This window comes from Pyrus communis, chromosome 13 (genome assembly GCF_963583255.1).
Source record: "Pyrus communis chromosome 13, drPyrComm1.1, whole genome shotgun sequence".
Lineage (NCBI taxonomy): Eukaryota > Viridiplantae > Streptophyta > Magnoliopsida > Rosales > Rosaceae > Pyrus > Pyrus communis.
Window position 1 is genome coordinate 23473275 of NC_084815.1, and position 22880 is coordinate 23496154.

A 22880-nucleotide genomic window follows, 5' to 3' on the forward strand; every position below is an offset into this window, starting at 1 on the left:
AATTGAACTTGTCTACTGTCACACCAAGGAACAAGTGGCAGACATCTTCACAAAGCCATTGCCAATTGAAACATTCCGGCTACTGCGTGAAATGCTAGGAATGAAGGCGTTTTGATTTGAGGAGGTGTGTTGGAAATTCAAATCAAAAAAAGGTTGCTACTAGCTATTGTTGAAAATCAATGTCAAAGTTAGGCATGGAAAGTTAGGCAATGTTAGGTATGGTTGAATAAAAATTATTAGGTGCATTTAATGTGTTTTGTGTGGTAATAAATAATCTTAGTTTAATCATTTGGTTTGCTATAAATACCCAAGTTCTCAAGCATTGTAAATCATCCCATCCAAATCCCACTTCCAATTGTGAAGAAGCTTGTAAGCTTTCTTATTCCAACAATTTGTAAACCTTTTCATATATCAAAGTCCAAGTGTTTTGCCAAAGCTTGTTGCTTCCCTCCTTTCTCTATTTCTTTCTTTGTCCAATTTTATTTGAGAGTGCAAAGTGAAAGAGGTGTGATAGAGTTTGTAAACTTATCACCCACATATTTTGGTATTGAGTTAGTAAACTGTCAAATACCAACAGAATCTGACCTGTTAATCTAACAGGTTACTCAAATTCAACTCATTAATCTAATAATTCATCTGTTTTATCTGTTAACACCTGTTAACATTTTATTTTATTATTATTATTTTTTTTTTTTGCAAAAATAAGAGAATGCATATTCGTTTACATTAAAAATTTCCCATCTGCAAGGTATGTATGGTATATTATTATTTAATTATTAAATCATTATAATACATATGTTTACGTATGTACTATCAATCGATCTGGGCATTTGTTGCTTTTTTGTATGGTTATCCTTCTTCTGTCATCCCCTTTTTGTATGGTTATCCTTCTTCTGTCATGTCCCAAAAGAGGAGCAAAGGGAAGGTCGGAGGGTCTGCCCGGGAAAATGAAATAAAAATAATTGATTGAAAAAGAGAGAGAGATATATATATATATATATACACACATATACACACAATAATGTTATTCTTATCATATTTTTGTTGCACAATTATATACCGAATGGTATGTGATGTGGAGAGCCACATCATCTAAATTAATTAGCATTTAATTTCAAAATGTTAATCAATAATTAATTAAAAGATTGTAATTAAATGATGATTGTGGTATACGAGGAGTCTTCTTCTACCATCTAAGATTATTTAAGTGTTTTAGTTAATAAAAATATTGAAATTAATTGATGTAACTTATCCAACTCATTTGTCATCCAAGATGGTAAAGAAATACGATATAAAATTATGGTAAGAATAACATTACTCATATATATATATATATATGTATATATATATATATAGGTGATGAATTAATAAATAAAATTCAATGTTTATTTCCTTGGAAGCTGATGATATTGTAGCTATGTAGGCGGAAGGAGGAGAGACAGAGAGAGTGAAAATGAACCCAGAAAGGATGGAAAAGCGGAGGTGGGCGGTGGGCGGCTGACGGAAAGAGAAGTGAGCATCCAAATCCAACCCGTTAAATAACGGGTTGTTAGCAGGTTTCACGTATTCACTTAAAATGACCCATTATTTAACGGGTTGACCCGTTAACCATCCAATCCGTTAAACATTCATCCAAATACTCTTTTTAACGGGTTGGGTCGGATTAACGGGTCAAGTTTAAAATGCCACATCTACTCTCATACAACCAGATTTGGATAATTCTAGAGAGACTAAATTTGTAAACAACATTTTACAAATTAAATGATATAGAAGTTGATAATTGAATTATGACTTAAGCATTAATAACGTACTCATTCATATTGGTAACACATTATTTAATTTGTAAACTTTATCTATAAATTTATTTTCTTTAGAATTACCCACCATATTTTAATCTCAATGCCATTGTTGTTTAATAAGTGCTTGCAACTTGTAAAAGTTGCACTATTCTGTCCAATGACCAATTGTTTATTGGTGAAAAAAAGAGAGTATATTTTTGCTCACCACTATTTATTGTGGTGTATGCTCACCACTTTAACTATCATCGCTAGATGAGTTTAAATTTTAAGATTTGTGCATATCAACTACATAAATTTCGAAATTCAAACTCATCTAACAGTGATAAATAGGATGGTGAGCATACACTACACTAAATGGTGGTAAGCAAAAATGTTTCCAAAAAACAAAGGTAAGGATACCAAAATTTTAAACTAGAATATATAGTTGTTGATAATTAAACTATGTTGGTTAACGCGCTTATTTTTTATTGGTGATATATTTTTTTAATTTAAAATTTTAATTTCCCTAATATTGTTTTGATTAATCCCACCTTGTACGTACCTTGTGCACATAAGAAATGTTTAGGTTAGCTGTTATACCTTTAACCCGTGTTTGACGGTTTCTTCGTTGTCACCTTTCTTCTTTGTTTGGTTTTTCAAAGTGATGTGCTCATGATTGAAATGTAGTCATGAAAAATGTTTGAACCAGCAGACAAGTTTTGTCCTAAGAGTTGAGTTGACTGGAAATTTTAGCCAAACTCTTCTTGCCTTTTTTTCTCCTCAAATATTCAACATCTTTGAATTTTCTTTTTTTCCTTCTTTCTTTTTACAAGGCTACTAGTCTTAAACTTGAGCTTGAGTATAAGGGGCTGAAACTGTCTTAATCAATTGATGTAATCAACTTGTGCTATTGGACATGTTTAATTAACGCTTTCGAAACTTCTTTAGTCTTCAGAATGATTAATTACACTATCACCCCTTGAGATTTATCCTTTTTTTCACAAAACCCTTTCAGTTTTGAAACATTACGCTCACACTCCTTGACGTTTTAATTCACTTTCACATCTACCCCTTAAGGACAAAATTACCCTTGTAGTTAATTAGTTAAAAATAATTTTTTTTAATAAATAAATGGAAAAACAAAATCAAAATAAAGAAATTATATTAACACATTAAAAAATAAAATGAAACCCTAGATGCGTGTCTTATATCATTGGATCCTTCATCCCTGCCAATTTCTTAGCCGGCACCCTAAATGCATATATATCGTATCTCCTCTTCCCTTGCAATTGTTTAGCAAGCATACCCAACCAGTGGGACCCACCCCGCCCCGCCCCGCGGCCGCGTTCTCTCTCTCTCTCAAGTAATAATATAAAACTTTAAAAATGAGGGATGCGGTGAACATCCTAAGTTAGAAAAATATTTTCCTTCGTTGATCTCATACTGTTCATAGGCTCCACCCAAAGACAAAGGGGCATATTTTACAAGGTCTTTTTTACTGAAGGATTGGATTCAATAACATGCATAGCCATTGATTCTCTTGCTGTAAGGATTTTTTGCTGATCATAACGAAAAAGCTTATCTAGAAAATCAATAGCCTCTGGAGAAGCTAGATGCCGATTTCCCACATTGATAAATCTTGCAAGAGTATTTCTTTGGGTTTTTTTTCCTAATGTTTAAATGTAATTTTTTATTTATTTATCTATAAATTTTATTTTTAATAATTAACTACAAGGGTAATATCGTCCTTAAAGGATTCTTAAGGGGTGGATGCGAAGGTGAATTAAAACGTGAAAGGATGTTGATGTAATGTTTCAAACCTAAAGAGGTTTTGTAAAGAAAGATAACTTCGTTGTCTGGCTCTCTGTACTCTCCCCTTTTTTTTTCTCCGTCCTAACCTCAAACCTCTCTGGCTCTTTGCTTCATCAAGCTTGGCCTGAATGTTTGTTTTCATAGAATTCCCATTTGCAGAGAATTCAACCAACCAAACACCTTTCAAAATCCCATTTGCTTTCATGGAATTCCCCAGTTCCTATTAATTGCCATTTCATTTTCTCTCTCTATTTTCTCACCAACTAAACACCTTTCAAAATCCCCAGTTCCTACTAATTGCTCACTTTGTCTGTCGTATCAGATTAAGACCACGGTTTGCTGAAAACGACGGAGTTGGATATTGACTTCCCGCGACGGAACGTGACTGGTGGGGGAAGAATCAGCGGAAGTGGGGTGTTTGGTAGGTGAGAAAATTCAGGTCGTTTGTGAGAGAGAGAGAGAGAGACAGAGCGATGTGTGTGTGTGATCTGAGAGACCAATAGACCCAGATGGCGGAAGACCCCAAATCACCGACCCAGAATGGAAAAGATCATTTTTTTCGGGGGGATTGAAGATCTTGTAGATTCGAACAAGGCAGACAAAGCAACGTGGGAGTCTAAGCAGTCCTGTGATATTTGGAGGGTTTCGATGAGAACTTTTAGCGAGGGAGGCCGTCGGAGCTAGTTGGGTTACTCCCATTAAACTTAATCTTCGTGCCTACCAAATATTTTTACTTCTCATTATTTTAATTTACGATCGTCGGATTAAATAAATTAAAAAAAATTAAATAACAAAAATTAACAAATATGTGAAAAGTAAAAAACAGTGTGTGAATAACATAACTTCATTAGTAACTAATCTAATTCAGTCCAACAAAAATTAATGAGCCTAAACAACCGCACTCTTGATTTCTTGCCCATCAGAATATGAATTAGGTTTAGCTGACTATACGGTGCTTATATTTTATTATATACAACTGGCTGCAATGTATTAGTTCTCCTTTTTTCTCAAATATTTTTAAAAGAAACAAAACAACAATAAACCTCCTTATATCCACACCCACCCCCGATTACTCCCCTCCAAAAAAGAAGCGAAATCACTGTCATATCAACTCCCAAATTGCACAGCCACTGAGCCACCCTAACCCCCCAACCCCGCCACCACATGCGGCCATTTTGCCACCAAGCCATATTTTCATTCCTCAAACTTCAAGTAACTTTTACATTATAATCCTAAATATTATGGTTTATGAATACTTGGATATTGAGGTTTAAAAAAAACATTAAATGCTTTTACCCATTTATAATTCTGGATCCGCCACTACTCACATGTATATATAAAATTCTAATCCATGAATTGCAAAGCAGTAGGTTGATAAACATATATTGCAATAGATCCAAAGGCCTTATTTATGCACGCTATCTAGGGTATACTTCAATGATAGATCCTTCATAGACGGACGAAGATGACTTGCTGATAGATTGATCAGACTCCAGCATTATCTTTGACGTGTTCCCCACTGCTCTGCTTCGAAGGAAAAATGCCGGTTGTTTAGGTAATGTCAGATTGATAGAGTAGCTATTGAGCATGAGAACTACTGATTGCATTGTAGGCCTGTCAACCGGATCTTCCTGAACACAAACTAAGCCAATGTGGATGCATCTGATTACTTCATTCCTTAAATAAGAGTCTCTCAGACATGGATCCAACAATTCCAAAGATGTCTTGTCTCTCCATAACTTCCAAGCTTGCATAAAACTCAATAGTTTAACTCATGATGCTATGTCAATGCAGGAGAACAGAACACTGCACTTTTCATTTTAAGCTTACATGGCTTGCGAGGTCCTCAGCTGCATCAGTCTAAAAGAAGTTACTGTTATTCTTGCCACTGATAATTCTAGCACTAAAACACCGAAATTATACAAATTGGATTTGACAGAAAATTGCCCGTGCATTGCATACTCGGGAGACATATAACCACTACAAGTTGAGATGGGAAAATTTGACAAATTCATTAGTACAGATAATGCAAAGAAGAGGCGGCTGTGTGAAAAGAAAGGAAGAAAAGGGAGAACCTTACTATGTTCCGACAATTCTATTTGTGTTTGCTTGAGTTTGATCAACCCCGAAGATCCTGGTTATGCCAAAATTAGATATTTTTGGATAGGAGTGCAAAAAAATACTGAAAATTCCAAACTGAACCGAAAAAACCCAAACCAAAAATCCCGAAAATTTCGGTATCCAATCCCGAACCGATCCCGAAATTTCGGTACTGGAATCGGTCTTACATTTTCATTCGTATGCTAATCCCGAACTAAAATAAAATATATATATATTATTTAATTTTAAATATATATTTAGAATTGTAACAACCGTTGAATCCAAATAAAACCCTCACTCAGTCACTCACTCTCTCTGTCAAACTCACCTCACCGCTCAACCTGCTCTCTCATCCAGTCATCCTCGCCGATTTCTCTCTGATTTGATATCTCTCTTTCGACTTCTCATCCCTCACTGTGGAGCGGCTGGAGCCTTCATTCTCCACACAGAGCCACGGCCACCGCTCTCTCTCGCGATTCTCTCTCTCTCTCTCAACTTCTCATCCCTCACTGTGCACCGATTTTCCCCTAAATCAGGTAAATTTTGGAATTCATTTAGGGTTTAATTTAGGGTTCGAAGGGTCTTAGAGTGGAAGATCTCCGTGTTTAAATCCCTGCAACACCCTTCGTATTTATGTTCAATTTCATAACTAGAGAGCCCACGGTTAAGCGAGAGAGTTAGAACATAGATTGGTGGTCCATATCTTCACAGTCCAGATCACATATTGGCTAAAGCATCTGAAATGCGGTGCATCCACTGAGAGCTTTTGCCAAAAGTTGCTAAAGTTTTCATGGTGATATCCCTTTATATTCTGTAATACAGCCTGTACCATAGTTCTGTAATTCTGTTCATTTAATAAAATTCATTTTTGTCATACACATTTGAATTAGCAGGTGATGTTGCTCTTAACTTACCACTTTGTTTCTTCAGCTTCAAAAGGTTTGCATTTGCAGATGCAGTTGTCAGATGTAAAAGCATTTGCCAAAAGAATCCTTTTAACACATGGTTATAAGTTTTTTCACACGCAAATGGCTCCGTTCTGTCTCCTGATGTTTTTCTCTTTTCCGGATTGAGGTCTGCGAAATGTTTGCGAAGACCTTTTAGGATCATTTTTGTCCATGTCGCTTGTGCCATCCTGCTATCACAAATTGAGCCCTGTTTCTCTTCTCGTTTAGTTTGTTTGGAGAAACCTTGTTTTCGTAGATGGGTTTAGGGTTAACGTGTTAAATTACCATGAACAGTGCCCTAATCAGCTCTGCACATCTTGTACTTGTTTCGTTGTATGTTTTGTTTCTTCTTTTTGCTCTTCTGCTTTGTTTCTTCTTTTTCTTCTTCTAGTACATAACAGGCATTCCTTCAATTTAGGATTTCCGATTTGTTCCAAAATCCCGAAAATATTTCGGGATTCTCGAAAGTTTGATTTGGGATTGGTCTTCAAAGTTTCGTCCTGAAAAATTTCAGATTGAGATTCGGGATACTAGTTTCGGTTCGGTATCCCAACCGAACCAGCCCTAGTTAGTTGCTAAGGGAGGAGAGTTGATGGAGATTGATCATGATGCATAAGCATGACTAATTTCAGTCATTCAATAAAACGTTGTCTGCATATATTATTATTATTATTGAATTGAAAAGAAATGCAATGCTCGAGCAATACAACTTGAAAACCAAACAGTTCCTCAACCTAATTGCAAGAGGCATTGACATGAAGAGCAAACGTAGGCCAGATTTGCTTACAATACACGCATGCATGTATTTTTTTAAAATATTTTCATTTTTTCGTGCGGTTATAACAAGACCAAATTTGCAGATATATTATACACGTATATAACATTCATGTCAGGGACGGAGCCACTAAAGGATCATAGGCCCATCTTGATACGGTATATGAAATTTTCCAACAGCCCCAAGCCTTCAATTGCCATGAGACATGAGGAAGATGAATTGTTCCTCGTGAAGAAGTTGAGTCATGGGTCAAACTTCATCGTCTTTTTCTAGTTCTAACAATTCTGTTGTTTTATTTTTGTAGTTTAATGAAATGGTGAGTTTGTAGATGGGAGTTTGAAAAAGGATTTTAATATTAACTCTAAATTAACCTAATTATTGATTATTTGCGGACTTCCTTTTTGCCCTCTTAAGTAACACGTAATTTTTTTGTATGTTCTTTTTAAAAAAAATTAGTGGTTACTCTGCTCTCCACGACCCCACTAAGTTGTCTTGCCCAATTCTTTTGATTCTCTCTATTAAATTTAACAGGTACTTCACAATAAAACTACTTCGACTCCTCATGTAATGAGTTCAATTTTTTTGTGAAAATTACTTCGACTCCTCATGTAATGAGTTCAATTTTTTTTCCGCACGTATTTGAAAGGCTCTCCCTCACAATAAAACTCTGACTCCGCCACTATTAATGTACTATTTTTGTCCCATATTTTATTAAAACTATTAATGATCAATATTTTATGTCGAATTTGGTGAGGTTTAGGCACTAATTATAGCAAAGGCCTTATTTGGTTATGCAAAGATGCTTACCACCTTATTTATCATTGTTGAATGAATTTAAATTTCAAGATTTTTGTAGTGAATAGACACGGGTCTCGAAATTTTAACTCATAAAAAATAATAAGTAGAGTGGTGAGAGAAAAATGCACTCGTTCTGTAATCTGACCTTTACCATGAAGACAAGCTCTTGAATCATAGCTTGCTTTCAAAATCATGCCTCCACAAATTTATCATTCAGCAAACTTCACCGACTGCGAAAGTAATCTACGGACAATTGTATACAGTTTGTACAAAAATTTTACCTGCTCTTGAATTGAATCATGGAGAAAAAACTTCAAATGAATGAAAATTGGAGCGTGGAAGTGAGGTTAAGTAGGTTATTCATTTGGGAAATGTTTTACCTACCCTGGTTAATATCAGTGTCACTTATAGTTTTTGTAATCATAGTATGTAACTTTATTCTGAAATTGCTTTTGCTAGAATGTTAACATCATCCAAGTGATGAGGATTGATTAGTTATTAGGATACGTCAGATGTTGGATTAGTTATTAGGATACGTCAGATGTTGGATTTCTTTCTTGAATCTAAATGTCTCGCGTTACCTAATTAAGAAAATTACACGTAAGTTATGACACTCGGTGCATGTTTTCTCGTACTGAAGTTCGAATCTCTCCTCTTTAAAGATTATAGGAAACAACTATAGCAACCAACCACTGCTAACATACCCATGAACCAAGGCTGAAGGCATTTGTATTTTGGGTTGGACTAAAAAGATGATCAAAACCCAATTGCAATAAGCATTTCGGAAAGAATGATTCATGCGTACTTTTATGAGGGGTAAGGTAAGGTTTATGTTTTCTCTGATTTGGAATGCATTGGTATAAACCCAACCAACACCCTAATTCCTTAGAATATTGAACCACATTCAAACAAGTAATATTTGCAAGGTTATTTCAGAGGAAATCTAAATCTTGAGGCCGAAATTGAGCAAAATATGGACTTTTGAAAAGCCTTTTATGATTGGTCATGCATGTTATTCATCATTTCATTGTGTGATTTAATTACTATAAAAATTCTTTGATTTTTTTATGTACTCTAAATTGCAAGATTAAAATGATTTAGTATTCAGAGCCATAAACAGGTATGAACCGAACCGAAACAGTCATAAATCGGAGAATCATAAGAATTTGGCAAAGACTTATGGCTCTAAAATATGATTCAATGAATCAGAGAATCATAAGAATTTGGCAAAGACTTATGGCTCCAAAATATGATTCTTCATCGGAATTCAATATCAGAATTTTGAATGACAACATATCACACACATGTTTAGAACACCAAAAAGACTAAATTGAATGGCTCTTAAGTGTTTTATACATTGTAGAGAGACTCAGATCCTCACTTGGTATGAGCTGGAACAGCCTTCAATTTCTTTTCACGTTTAATAGCTTTCTTGACCATATTCTGCTCCTCCTTGTTATCTGGGTGAAAGCTCATTGCCTTTCCTTTCCACAGACTAGCCTCTTTCAGAAGTTTCGCAGCCTTGACATCATCTCCTATCTCTGCATAAAGTGGATTGTCATGGTTGAAAGTTGGAGCAGTGTTCTCCATGACCTCTCTGCGCTTCACTTCTACTGAACGTTGGGAATTAGGCATTTTCTGGATTTTGTAGGGACGGTACCAATTTTTCATGCGTTTCCATTCAACGAGAACACCATCCATCAGCTTTCTGATCTTGCCCATGTGATCTTGCATGCAATTACATGAAAGCATGTAAGTCGATCCATCGATCTATACATATATAATACGGAGAGCATCGATCGTTTCTAGAAATGAATTAACAGAGAAATGTAGTCATACATACACAGAGGAAGGAACAGAAAAGGTAAAAAGAGAGATCGATGAACGTACCAGACGTGAAGCTATCTCTATGCGTAGCTTTCTCCCTTCCTTGCTCTCTCTATAGCGCTCTTTCTCTCTCTCCTCTGTAGCCAATTTCACTTGGAAAGGGATCATTTGGATCCCTTCCACCTAATCCTCCTCATCAAATAATTCGGGTCTTTGAAATTTGATCAAACAACTAAAGTTATTATAATTTTTAGAGTGGACCTGTAGTCATTGGATCAAATTTCAAGGGTTCGAATTGTTTGATGAGAAAGATTAGGTGGAAGGAATTCGGAGAGGATCCCTTTCCAAGTGAAATTGGCTACAGAGGAGAGAGAGAGCGCTATAGAGAGAGTAAGGAAGGGGGAGAGCTACGTACAGAGATAGCTTCACGTCTGATACGTTTATCAATCTCTCTTTTTACCTTTTATGTTCCTTCCTCTGTGTATATATGACTACATTTCTTTGTTAATTCATTCCTAGAAACGATCGATGCTCTCCATATTATGTATGTATAGATCGATGGATCGACTTACATGCTTTCATGTAATTGCATGCAAGATCACATGGGCAAGATCAGAAAGCTGATGGATGGTGTTCTAGTTGAATGGAAACGCATGAAAAATTGGTACCGTGCCTACAAAATCCAGAAAATGCCTAATTCCCAACGTTCAGTAGAAGTGAAGCGCAGAGAGGTCATGGAGAACACTGCTCCAACTTTCAACCATGACAATCCACTTTATGCAGAGATAGGAGATGATGTCAAGGCTGTGAAACTTCTGAAAGAGGCTAGTCTGTGGAAAGGAAAGGCAATGAGCTTTCACCCAGATAACAAGGAGGAGCAGAATATGGTCAAGAAAGCTATTGAACGTGGAAAGAAATTGAAGGCTGTTCCAGCTCATACCAAGTGAGAATCTGAGTCTCTCTACAATGTATAAAACACTTAAGAGCTATTCATTTTAGTCTTTTTGGTGTTCTAAACATGTGTGTGATATGTTGTCATTCAAAATTCTGATATTGAATTCCGATGAAGAATCATATTTTGGAGCCATAAGTCTTTGCCAAATTCTTATGATTCTCCGATTCATTGAATCATATTTTAGAGCCATAAGTCTTTGCCAAATTCTTATGATTCTCCGATTCATGACTGTTTCGGTTCGGTTCATAACTGTTTATGGTTCTGAATACTAAATCATTTTAATTTTGCAATTTAGAGTACATAAAAAAGTCAAAGAATTTTTATAGTAATTAAATCACACAATGAAATGATGAATAACAAGCATGACCAATCATAAAAGAATTATGAACTACAATAGAAGAAGATTTAGAAGTTAAATCGCTACCAAAACTTTACAAAGCTAATAATGTTATCCTGTCAATAATTAATTCACATAACTAACAAATTTAGCTTACCATACCAATTTTGGTTTACTAATTTAACATTATGGAAACGAAAGACTAAAAGCACTCTTATTGAGAAGCATGATCAAACAGTCAAAATTCATAAAAATTTCAAAATCCAATTAATTATTTATATTAACAATTCGGTTAGGTTTCGAGCAGTTCCACCAACATAAAAACCATAAATGAAACCGGTATGAACGGTTCAATTCGGTTCTTGAACCTAAGTTAATTTTTTTTTTTCAACAAAATTTTTCGCGGTTCAATTCGATTTCACGATTTTTATGCCAATCTCTACTTGTGTATATCAGGGCAGCACGCCGCTGGGCATGAGCTACGTCTAAGTTTTCGTTACGAAAAAGTTCAATATGTTTGAGCTAGCTGCAGGGTTTCCAAGTCTAGTAACATTATAGAAAAGGTTGAGAGATAGACCTTTTACAATTGTTCAATTTTTAGGATACCCCACATGTCACTTAGAAATTTTTGTAGTTTGCTGAAAATCCAACTTAGTACACCAAGTCTCATAATATAAGTTGTCAATTTTTTTTTCTAACATCTAACTGCTCCTATTATGACATTTGGTGTACTAGACTGTGTTCTCGTCAGATTGAAAGTAAAGAAAATAATATATATGTTAATGTTTGGCACTTTTAGGCTCACATTATGAAGGGGTCAGAACCTTCTGTATTGAGGGTCTATATAAAGGGTGAGAGGTTGATCATTGAGGGTCTATATAAAGGGGTCGAAACCTCCTGTATTGACCGACTGTTAACTTTAGTCTTGTATTAGCCGACTGCTAATCTTACTCTTGTAATCAATAGAATCCGAGCAACACAGTGGATGTAGCCTGGTTTTAATGGGTGAATCACTTAAATTTTGGTGTCCATTTCATTTCAGCCCATAACTTAAGCCCACAAAAATTTAACATTTTAATTTGTGAAATTACAAATTTTGAACGTCAACAATATTTATCAATTCGCTTTAAGTTGCAAACTCATAGTGTATATATATCTCTAAGCATTTGACGTAGAACTTCTAAATCATGTAACATGAAACTTAATTACTTAACGACTAATTAATTAAATGGTCTAAAATAAGAGCGGCCGCGTATATAAGGAATGTACAATCTCAACTTGTGTGGTGAATCGCACATGCTGAAGAATCGCAAGATGATGGTCAGGGAGAGCATCTGTGAGTCTTTTTAACCCTCGAAAAAATAGACTGCCATGACAAAACCACTAGTTAGTCCCCTTTTCAAATAAAAAAATTACCATATCACTTGCTCAGTCCACTACAACCGGAGCTTGATAGGGTTCGTACCAACGATTGCTGCTTCCATGACCTCGTTCCGGACCTATAATTTCCCCATCAATCCAAAACGGATTTTAGTAATTTCAATTAGTGATTAAGTAGCTATAGTAATTTAAATTTATATCGAGTAATTACAATTTCCCTAATCAATTAAGGCTTATGAAATAAGGGGTTGATTTTTGACACTCCAAATTTCCCTTTGTGAAGCTATTTGAAGTGATTTTGGAGTGTCAAAATTATTTCATTGGTGATAAGTTGTCCACTTCCTTGTATTCTATTTAAATTGAGCTTCGTTTATGCACTTGAAATTTCGTGTTTATCCTCCCAACTTAGATGAATTTGATATAAAATATCCTACCTTTGCTTTTAAAAAAAAAAAAAAAAAAAAAAAAAACCAATTATAACAAATTATATTCAATAGACACCCAGGCCAAAAATTAAGAAAAGAACTAAAAACGGAAGGTAAATTCGGTCGTTGGGACCGTTAGGACCCGCCATTTTCCCTCTCTCTTGAACTCTCTCACTCTCCTCCACCTCTGCTTTCTCTCTTTCCAGCCAAAAAGAGGCAGCCGACCCGCCACCAAAACAAACGCGCATTCTCATCCTCACAGAGCCAACGACGACGAATAAATCGCCACTTTTTGTAAGGGACGACCAATTTTGTGCAGCTCCCTTTTGCGGTCTTTTCTCCTCTTGTAATCGAGAAGAGGGATAGGAAGATACACAAGAAAAAGGTTCGATCTTTGATGCTTTGTTCAAGTTTTGGATTTTTTTTTCCGCCACGGAATGTGATTTTTTGTGCCGGATTGCAGATGGGTTTTGTGATTTTAGTTTCATGGTTGATGTGAAAATATGGACTTTTTATGTTTGTTTTTGTATGAAATGAATGATTGTGTGAAAACTGCAAATGGGCTAGTCTCTGTTTTCCTAAATGTTCGATGTCTCATCATAAATATGCTTTCTTCGCATCTTTAATGAGAAAATTTTGAATCCATGTCTCTGCACCCAAGTTCGAATCCCCATCTCCGTGGTTTGATGAATTAGTGTAGAATATCGCTTGTGTCAAAGAAAAAAATTGAATTGGTTGTGTTTACCATTATCATTTCGACGGTTTGGTGATGTATGAGATACGTTGTTCTTGTTTTGGTATTGATGTTTGCAAATGCAGATCATAGATGGTTTTGCATTCACCTTGATTGTACCTTTTTTGTATGGTTTTTCAGGTTTTGAACAACGAGCTCAATAATCGAGACTAATTCTCGGAGGAGACCAATCATGGTATGTCTATGTCTTACATATCTGCATTAGACCTCTTGCTCTTTGTATTAGCTGTTAGGTGGTGTGTTTACTTTGCTTAACAATTTAATAGGGTGATTTGAAATCTTTCGAAATGCTCGCATGAGGTTGTGTTAAGCATTTTGTGCAATGAAAGTTGAATTAATCTTCTTAGAGCGTGTGAGATGCTGCTACTTTGATCCTAACAAGTAGCAACTAGGATTTTACAGATTAGAATTTGGGTGCACAAATGGTACGTTGATCGTAGAATGTCGCAAGTTGATGCATGAGGTATCTGAAGGGCATCCCATCTGAATTAGGAGGTTGATTGTTCGATTATCTGGTGTTCGATAAGTTTTAGGCGATGTGGCAGTGACAAGTTCTTAGGAGTACTAAAAAGGATAAAACCCTAATCCAAGAATGGGAAAAGAAAGAAAGAGACAATTAGGGACTGTCAAGGTTTAAAAAGGCTCACCATAAATGTTAAAGCTTTGAGAATGTAATCTCTAAATTCTTTTGCAAGCTTTTGTTTCTGTTCATGATACAATATGAAATCTGCATTTTTTTGTTCTCTGGAACTATTGCGAGCGTTATCTCACTCACTCTTTCTTGGGAAATTATAATACTTTACAGGGTTGTCAGTTTGCTATGTCGTCTTCTTCATAATGGAAGTAAAGAACATCGGTATCCCAGTGATCCTACAAGTCCTGGACCTTCGTGGTGACAAGGCCAAAAATAATTCGATCCCACAAGAACCAGAGTCCAATTGGGGTGACGTTGGCAGTAATATCAGAAGGGATTCCATCCCTGAAATCCCACCGGAAATGGATCTCAAGGGTGGTGATGTCGGAGGTAACTTTGTCCTAGGGGTTCCACAGGACATAGAGCCCAATGGCAGTGATAGCAGAAGGAGCTCTATCGGAAATGTTGATCCTCCTCATATCAAAAGGAGCTCTATCCCAGTGATCCCACAGGAAATGGATCCCAAGGGTGGTGATGTTGGAGGTAATTCGGTCATAGGTAATTTGGTCGTAGGGATTCCACAGGACATAGAGCCACCGGTTTGATCTTCGGAACCCAATCGAATTAGTGCGGACTGTGCTTTTTTTCCAAAGGACTTATCGGAGAAGGACTTGATATTGACAACTGATTTTACATGGGGGTTATAAATTTAAAAGTTAAAAGTAAAATTTGGAGACAAATACAGAAATACTCATACAGGAGTTCTACTGCTTTCTAATGGATGGTAGCTAGATTGAGTCCAATTTAAATTCATATCCAACTTTTTTACGTGTATTGAATGATATAGTTTTTATCTTTCAATTTCCTTTTAAAATCTTTTGTTTAAATTTTCAGAATTTTGGATCGTTAGAGAAGGAGGTTAGTTGCTTGACATTTTGAGGCAGATTCTGTTGAATTGTAATCTTGTCTTGGCCCAAAGATAATTGATCCGGTCCATACACAAAGAAAGATCCATGCACATGCTAGAGAATTCTAGCAAAGTTCAAGTTGGTGGAAGAGTCTAGAAGAATGGTGAGGATTCCACCAACATACAAGATTAGTGTAGATAATTCTAGCTTAGGAAGGTAGTGGAATTATCTAGATATCTCTAGCATGATGTTTTCATGTTTCTCCAAGGTTCCATCCATGCCTATAAAAGGAGAAGGCATCCACACCATTTGGAACAACCAAGAGAGCAAGTAGCAAGAAGTGAGAGTGTCAAGTAAGAAGTAAGAAGAAGCAACAAAGCTTCTAAGAGTGTTTGAGTGTTCCCTTTTGTACTAAGTTTGTGAGTGAATAAAAACCTTGTGTAATACTTTGAGAATTCTTTCTTTCCCTTGCCTATCAATTCCGCTGCGTTACAATTTTCTTTGTGAGATAAACATCTCTAGAATAGTGAAGCATTTTTAAACCCCAACAGATTCAAAGCCTAATTAGCTACTAACATTTTTAAAATTTGTCTTTGTAAAGCTTCCATGCTTGGATTTTAAAATTTTAACTGGTTTTTGAGAAATGAATGGAAAAAAGAATCGAGGGGAAAGCCTTTATTTTTTTGGATTTTCTCCTCTGTGAAACGTAGGGTTAGACCTCAGATTTTCTTAGTGGAATTGAAGTATGCTCTTGATATAATCATTCTTAATTTGTGAAGGAAACAGTTCTCACAGTTACTATTAGTAAATGTAACAGGTGACACAACAGCAATAAGAATAAAATGTTCCTGCTTATCGACATCTATTTCATATAAGTCATGAAAAACGTCTCCAAACTCCCGCATCGTTGTCTCAAACTCGAACCTCTGTTGGCCTTCTATTGCTGGTTTTTTTTTGTATCCCTTTCAGATTTGAGTCACATGTTTGTTGCATTGTTATCTTAATTTCGTTTATTATTCACTTAGCTCTAGTTATGTTGTTAACTGCAAATTTCACTATTATGTTCTGTTTTATTTAACTGCTGAGAAAGGATTAGGAAAATAAAATCATTCTCAATTTATCAAACAGTGTTTTTAGAACTTATGGTATGGAAAATGGTATATGAATAATGTTATACAAAAAGTCACAAAATAAATAATCGCGGGAGTTACTTAGGAGTTTTATTTTGAGTAATGTTAGACTTACCACATATTTTTATCATCTTTATAATAAAGGTAGAGCCTACCAACACATGTAAGTATCATCTCTATAATATTTGTAGAGTTACTACAGAGGAAAATCTAAATCTTGAGGCCCAAGTTGAGTGAAATGTGGACTTTGAAGAGCCTCTTGAATTAGCTCATGATCGTCCCACGAATCCTTGTATGTTTCTAAGTCAGTCTCAGCATTTCTTATTGCCGAAAGGCAAATCTTTTTCCTCCATTCTTCCAAACGTGGGAATCCTATGTGATCCCCATATCTGTCACAATACTGCAACAACAAGCGAAACAAAAAACGTAAAGACCTTAGAATATAAGCTACAATGGTTTCACGAGTCACTTGATCAGTAAATGTGATGCATGTAAATTGTGTTGCACGAAAGTTTACCTCGAAGTTGCCGATCTCGTGGGTGTTATGCTTTGGAATGCCAGCAATCTCCTTTGAGTGGTAGAACTCCTTGATGGAATGCATCATATCATCCCTTGATGGCAATGATGTTTTGCCAGAGAGTAGTTGAGCTATCCATTTTGCTTGTGACTCAAAGAAAGGGAACCCTATGATCTAGATCAGATTTATCGATTGATAAATATCATTTTTCACAGAGATCTATTAAATTAATTACGGATTAGGATCGTTTCCGGATCATATTTGTCTGGATCCTCGGGATCAACCGATCCTCACCATTCGTAGTACATCGTGTGGCCAGCATCAAGTTTATTTATTTTTTTCAAATTTGCACCAGAGAACTCTCTCTCCCGTTCCACAGTTCCACTCGTCTTTCTCCTTCTCCTCTCCTCACGTCCCACAGTTCTTTGGGATCAATCAATTCTGAAACACTGAAACCAGATCATATCGCAGAGAAGGGTTTACTAGTTCGCCATGGAAGCCATGAAAAGCACCATAAGTGATGGATTCGCCGGCGCAAAGAGAAGAGACTAGGACGAGCACTGCTCTGTCAAGACGGAAGCTGCGTCAGTCACGGAGACTCAGAGAAGAGAGAAAGAAGAGGATCAGGAGGAGCCTGGAAACAGTATCGGTTGATCCCGAGAATCCGGATAGATATCCGGAGACGATCCGAATTCTTAAACTAGAATGAATAATTATAATTATGCTCCAAAGTGCTCTATATTTTGAATTTTTTGTTGTTAAATTTTAATAATTGTATTATCTTTAACCAAGAATCTATACCTCAAAGCATACTACAACCGGAAGACCCAAAACCCCAACAGGACTCCCCATTTTGTGAGGGTCGTAGGAAGAACGTTTATCGTTCACAGCCTTATTCTTGCTTTGTAAAAAACTGTTTCCACGACATAAACCTTAACTTTTCAATCACAAAAAAAAAAAACAATATTTTTCGTTGTACCTTGGCTGACCCTCCCTATACCCCAAAGCATACTATACGTTGTAAAATTAGAAATATTCTAGTTACCTTTGTTGCAATGCCTATAAAGGATAAAGAGGGTGCAAGTGATGGAGGGAAGGTGTGCTCATACAGAGGGCCCACTCTGTTATCATCTATAGCAATTATTCCTTTGGTGTCAAGAAAGGGGAATGCGTATGAATACCCGCACACACTCCACTTGGTACAATTAAAATCCACTATTTCAAAGGGAATGCAACTGGGTGTGGATCCATAATTTGAATGTGGGGACCCACACAAAATTTTCAGTCAAAATCAAAAGACTATGGTTAACCAATCACTTTCCAAAGCAAGTCCATCATTCGATAGGGCGAAGGAATGTCATGTGCTGGTATTTGAAGTCAATCATATTATATAACAGTGTATGATTGATTTATAACTTATCACTTTGTCATAATGAAATTTTCGTTGTATTGATGACATTGGATTGAAAATTTACCCAGTACAGTATATGATAGAGTCTGCAATGACCCAAGAACCGTTCACAAATAATACATTCCCATCTTCTTGAAGTGACTCTATCTGCATTTGGTTGCATTTAAATGTCACATAAAAGAAATCTGTACTGAAACACAGCTTTATATATTTGCTTATAATCTAACCCTAGACACCAAACGTGATGTTTAATTATAAAAGCTAATTTATTGTACCTGGGGACGAAGGTGCAAGTTTTCGTGTTTGGAAATGACTTTGGACAAGCCCTCAGATATGTCAAGAGATTTGGCACTGAGATAGATTGCCTTGGCCACATCCACTAGTTCCATTGATATATCTTGTCCGCTTACTGACTTTCCAACCACCACCACAACCTGCAAATGAGCAAAAGGATCATTTCATCTCTTTTGTGCTAGAAACTTTCGTTGAACTATATAAACTTATGGTAGACAACTATGATTCTCCAAACGCTTATAAGCTATGAGGAAATGAGCTAACAATATATATCAAGCTAACAATTTAGTAATTAACTATATATTGCCTTGCCTCATCACGAAATGGCTCCGGAACCCTGTAGATGTGACTATGCATTTGCTTCCTCTTCCATGCATCCATTCCTAAACATGACCAAATTGAACCCACCGCAATTAAAAAGAAAAAAAAATGGAAATAGAGAAAGAAAGAAAAAATTTGAAACCACTTATAATTATGATTTAAAATGTGATTATTATCTCTTTTATTTTTTAAAACTGTTATGTGAGAAAGTTAAAACATATAACAGTATATGATTGATCAAAAATAATGTCACGACAAAATCCTTGTTAGACATGGGCTAGCATGAAAGTAAGGAAATTAATAAAGTAGTAAATACCTTTAATGGACGGCAACCTTGGCTTAGAGTAATGGCCGGAGGCCACAACCACCGCATCAAACACCTCCTCCACGAAAATCTCGGTCTTCTACTCCACACTCCTCACAACCCATTTCAAATCTTTGCAACCAACTGCATCTCCATCCAACATCCCCACATATGAAACCCTCGTATTGAACCTTATCAACTCCCTCAACCCAAACCAATCACAAAAATCCTTGAGGTAGAAAAGAAGCTCCGTATGGCCAGGAAACCTCCTCATGTCCCTACCTTTCTTGACTGCAAATGGAAAGTCAGTGAACCCCGCGATCTCTCTTGGAAGCATGAGCCTCAAAGACGTGTAAAGACTGCTATGCACTTTCAGGGTAGGTGCCCTTCCTAAGGGATCCTCTCCCTCCACATTTGGGTCGTACAGCCACTGCCCTCCCACATCATGGTTTTGTTCCAGCACCACCACCCTGTGACCTTCGTTCCTCAGCTCCCTTGCAGCTACAAGTCCTGAGGGTCCAGCTCCAATCACGCATACATTTTTGGATTGGTAAATTTCAGAAGCCATGGTTGGTCTAGGGTTTAGGCTTGTGGATTTTTATTTCTCTTCTGGTTATGGGAAATTTGGGAAAAGGATCTCCGCCGGATCGTTGTTATGAGAATTTTAGTGATTTCGTGATTATGACCGTTTATCGTACATTATACGATAAATTTTTGTTAAGTATTATTTATATTTAATTTTAAATTTTAAAATAATTTATAATCATACGATATACGAGAACGGTCATAATTACAGAATTCCTAGAATCTCAGGAAAAGCATGCGGTTCCGGAAATTTGTTGTTGTTGATGGGTTTATATGTATATATATTTAATTTTCTTCACGCGACTGATGTAAAAAAAAAATGATAATAATGTTGTTGGGAGATGTAAGTCATTGTCTGATGGAGATGGTTTCCTAGCTCGGGGACAACACTTGATAAATTAAAATTAAAGTCAATGCCTAAAAGTTGTCTACTTTTAAATAAAAAGCCTACTTGCATGAAAATTTCCAATCTCATCCTTTTGTTATTGAACAATGACAAAGAGATTAAATTTGTAAATAAAATTTTAGAAATTAAAAAACATGTAAATTGATGATTGGTGTATTACTTAAACGTTGATAAACGTGATCGTTTTTATTGGTAACATATTATTTAGTTTGTAAATTTTATCTTCAAATTTAATCTCTCTAATATTACCCGTTGTTATTTGTGATCATCATCATCATGTCCCAACCAAAATTATCTTGAGCCAATTAAGGACTTTGGAATACATGCGGGCTCATGAATGCAAGTTTTTAACAAATGATATTATTTGTATTAATGGGCTAATGAGTGGGCTAAGCCTCACAATGAGCTAACAATAATGTGGTTCAAATTTATATTTGATAAAAATCGAACCTAAAACCTTTCACTTACAAATAAAGACCACTAAACTGTAGTATTAAGTGACTGCAAGTTCAATTCATTCCTTATAACATTCCATAAAAATAAAATAAATAAATAAAGAATGCTAGGGAGATCAATGATACTCTTTTTAGATAACCTTCAACTTCACAATTTAATGACAATTTTTATGCTAATATTATAAAAAAAATTATGTCAAAAACATGAGCACAGTAATACCCAACCAACCTCATTTTACAAAATTATAAACCTTTACATCCACGTTCTTACACGTCGGTTCAAGCTCCACACACGTTCTTTTGCACGTTGATTCCACCAACGTTCGAGAGGATATTTTATGAAAATCACTTTGCATTATTGATTTCAATACTGTTTGAATACCAACAAAACGAGATGAACTTTCATCCAACAGCAGTACAGAAAAGGAATTAATGGGCATCCCATCAAGGTTGGTAATATTAGAGAGATTAAATTTTGTAAATTAAATTTACAAATTAAATGATTTGGTTGTAGATAATTGAATTATTAATTAAGTATTGATTAACATACTTATTTTTTATTAATAACATATTATTTAGTTTACAAATTTGATTTATAAATTTGACCTCTATGAAATTATCCATATATATTTTCTCTGGTTAGGGTATCAATGTCACCATTTTTTCACATAAATTAAAGGGTGCATGTTTGGTGTAGAATTTACTTCTCAAAGTGGTCGGTATTACCTTTTGTTGCAAAGTGACATTTTTAGTGTTGTTTTCTTTCTTCGTTTGAATGATTTTGATCCTTCTTGGGTTCTTTGTCCATAATGCTTACTCGTTTGGTTTGCATGCGCCATATGAATAAACACAGTGCAGATTAATTGGTATTTTCACCAATACTGATATTCCACACATATAGTATATAAAAAGCTGATATACTAACATCTAGGGTCTAGACAAAACATGCATCGCTATCAGATCAAACAGAAGGCATGAACATTCTTTTTTACTTCTCACACATCTTTCTAATTTTCGGCCGTCAAATCGAATGAATTGAAGAAGATAAAAAAAAACATAAATTAACAAGAAATGTGTGAGAAGTAAAAAATGTGTGTGAATAGCATACCCCATATTTTAATTATCCAGGGTTGTGTACCTATCCAATTGATCTTATCACACATTAAACTACAGTAGATATCAACATAAACATGTACAATAAACAAATTAACACCATCAAATCAAATTTTAAAAATACTAAATGTTGATATCATTCATGCATATATATATATATATATATATATATATATATATATATATATATATATATATATCATCCATCAGTTTCAGTCAATGTTTAAAATTTATTCGATACGGTTGATTTTAAATTCATCTCATATCGGAAAAACTCTTTAAATTTAGGCTAAATTGACAAATATCGTCAATATTTCTAGCACATCGGTTGAATATGGAAGGAACTTTTATATTTCGTCCAAACCATATTTAACAAGCCGTAAAGTTTCATTTTAAATTTCCATCATTTTTATCGAAAACAGCCGATATCGATATTCGATATATTCCTCAATATTTCCACAAATTTGCATCGATATTTCCACCAATACTGATACTTTAAACACTGGCCAGTCAAATGAAATGATTTTAATAATTATATTGTAGTAAACGGAACTCAACTATCACAATCATTCTAGTTCTCATTCTAGTGCTAGCCGGAAGAGAACATAATGATTCTAGTTCTCATTCTAGTCCTAGCCGGAAGAGATTGTGGTTGAAAAGGATTGTTTGATCTCTATTGGAGATATGTGCTTCAAAGAGGTGTAAAGACTGCTATGCACTTTTAGGGTAGGTGACCTTCCTAAGGGATCCTCTCCCTCCACATTTGGGTCGTAGAGCCACTGCCCTCCCACATCATGGTTTTGCACCACCACACGGTGACCTTCTTTCCTCGGCTCCCTTGCAGCTACAAGCCCTGAGGGTCCAGCTCCAATCACACATACATTTTTGGATTGGTAAGTTTCAGAAACCATGGT

The 22880-nt window shown here is 35.6% G+C and overlaps 1 long non-coding RNA gene and 1 pseudogene across 1 annotated transcript; one reads left to right on the plus strand and one right to left on the minus strand.

Moving 5' to 3' along the window:
• The first annotated feature begins 13358 nt into the window (after positions 1 to 13358).
• LOC137711979 (uncharacterized) lies at positions 13359 to 15729 on the plus strand. The gene is made up of 3 exons (XR_011065176.1): positions 13359 to 13519; positions 14009 to 14063; positions 14694 to 15729. It is a non-coding gene; the product is annotated as an uncharacterized lncRNA (long non-coding RNA).
• A 992-nt stretch (positions 15730 to 16721) lies between these two features.
• LOC137711977 (flavin-containing monooxygenase FMO GS-OX-like 9) lies at positions 16722 to 20043 on the minus strand (annotated as a pseudogene).
• Between the last annotated feature and the right edge of the window lie 2837 nt (positions 20044 to 22880).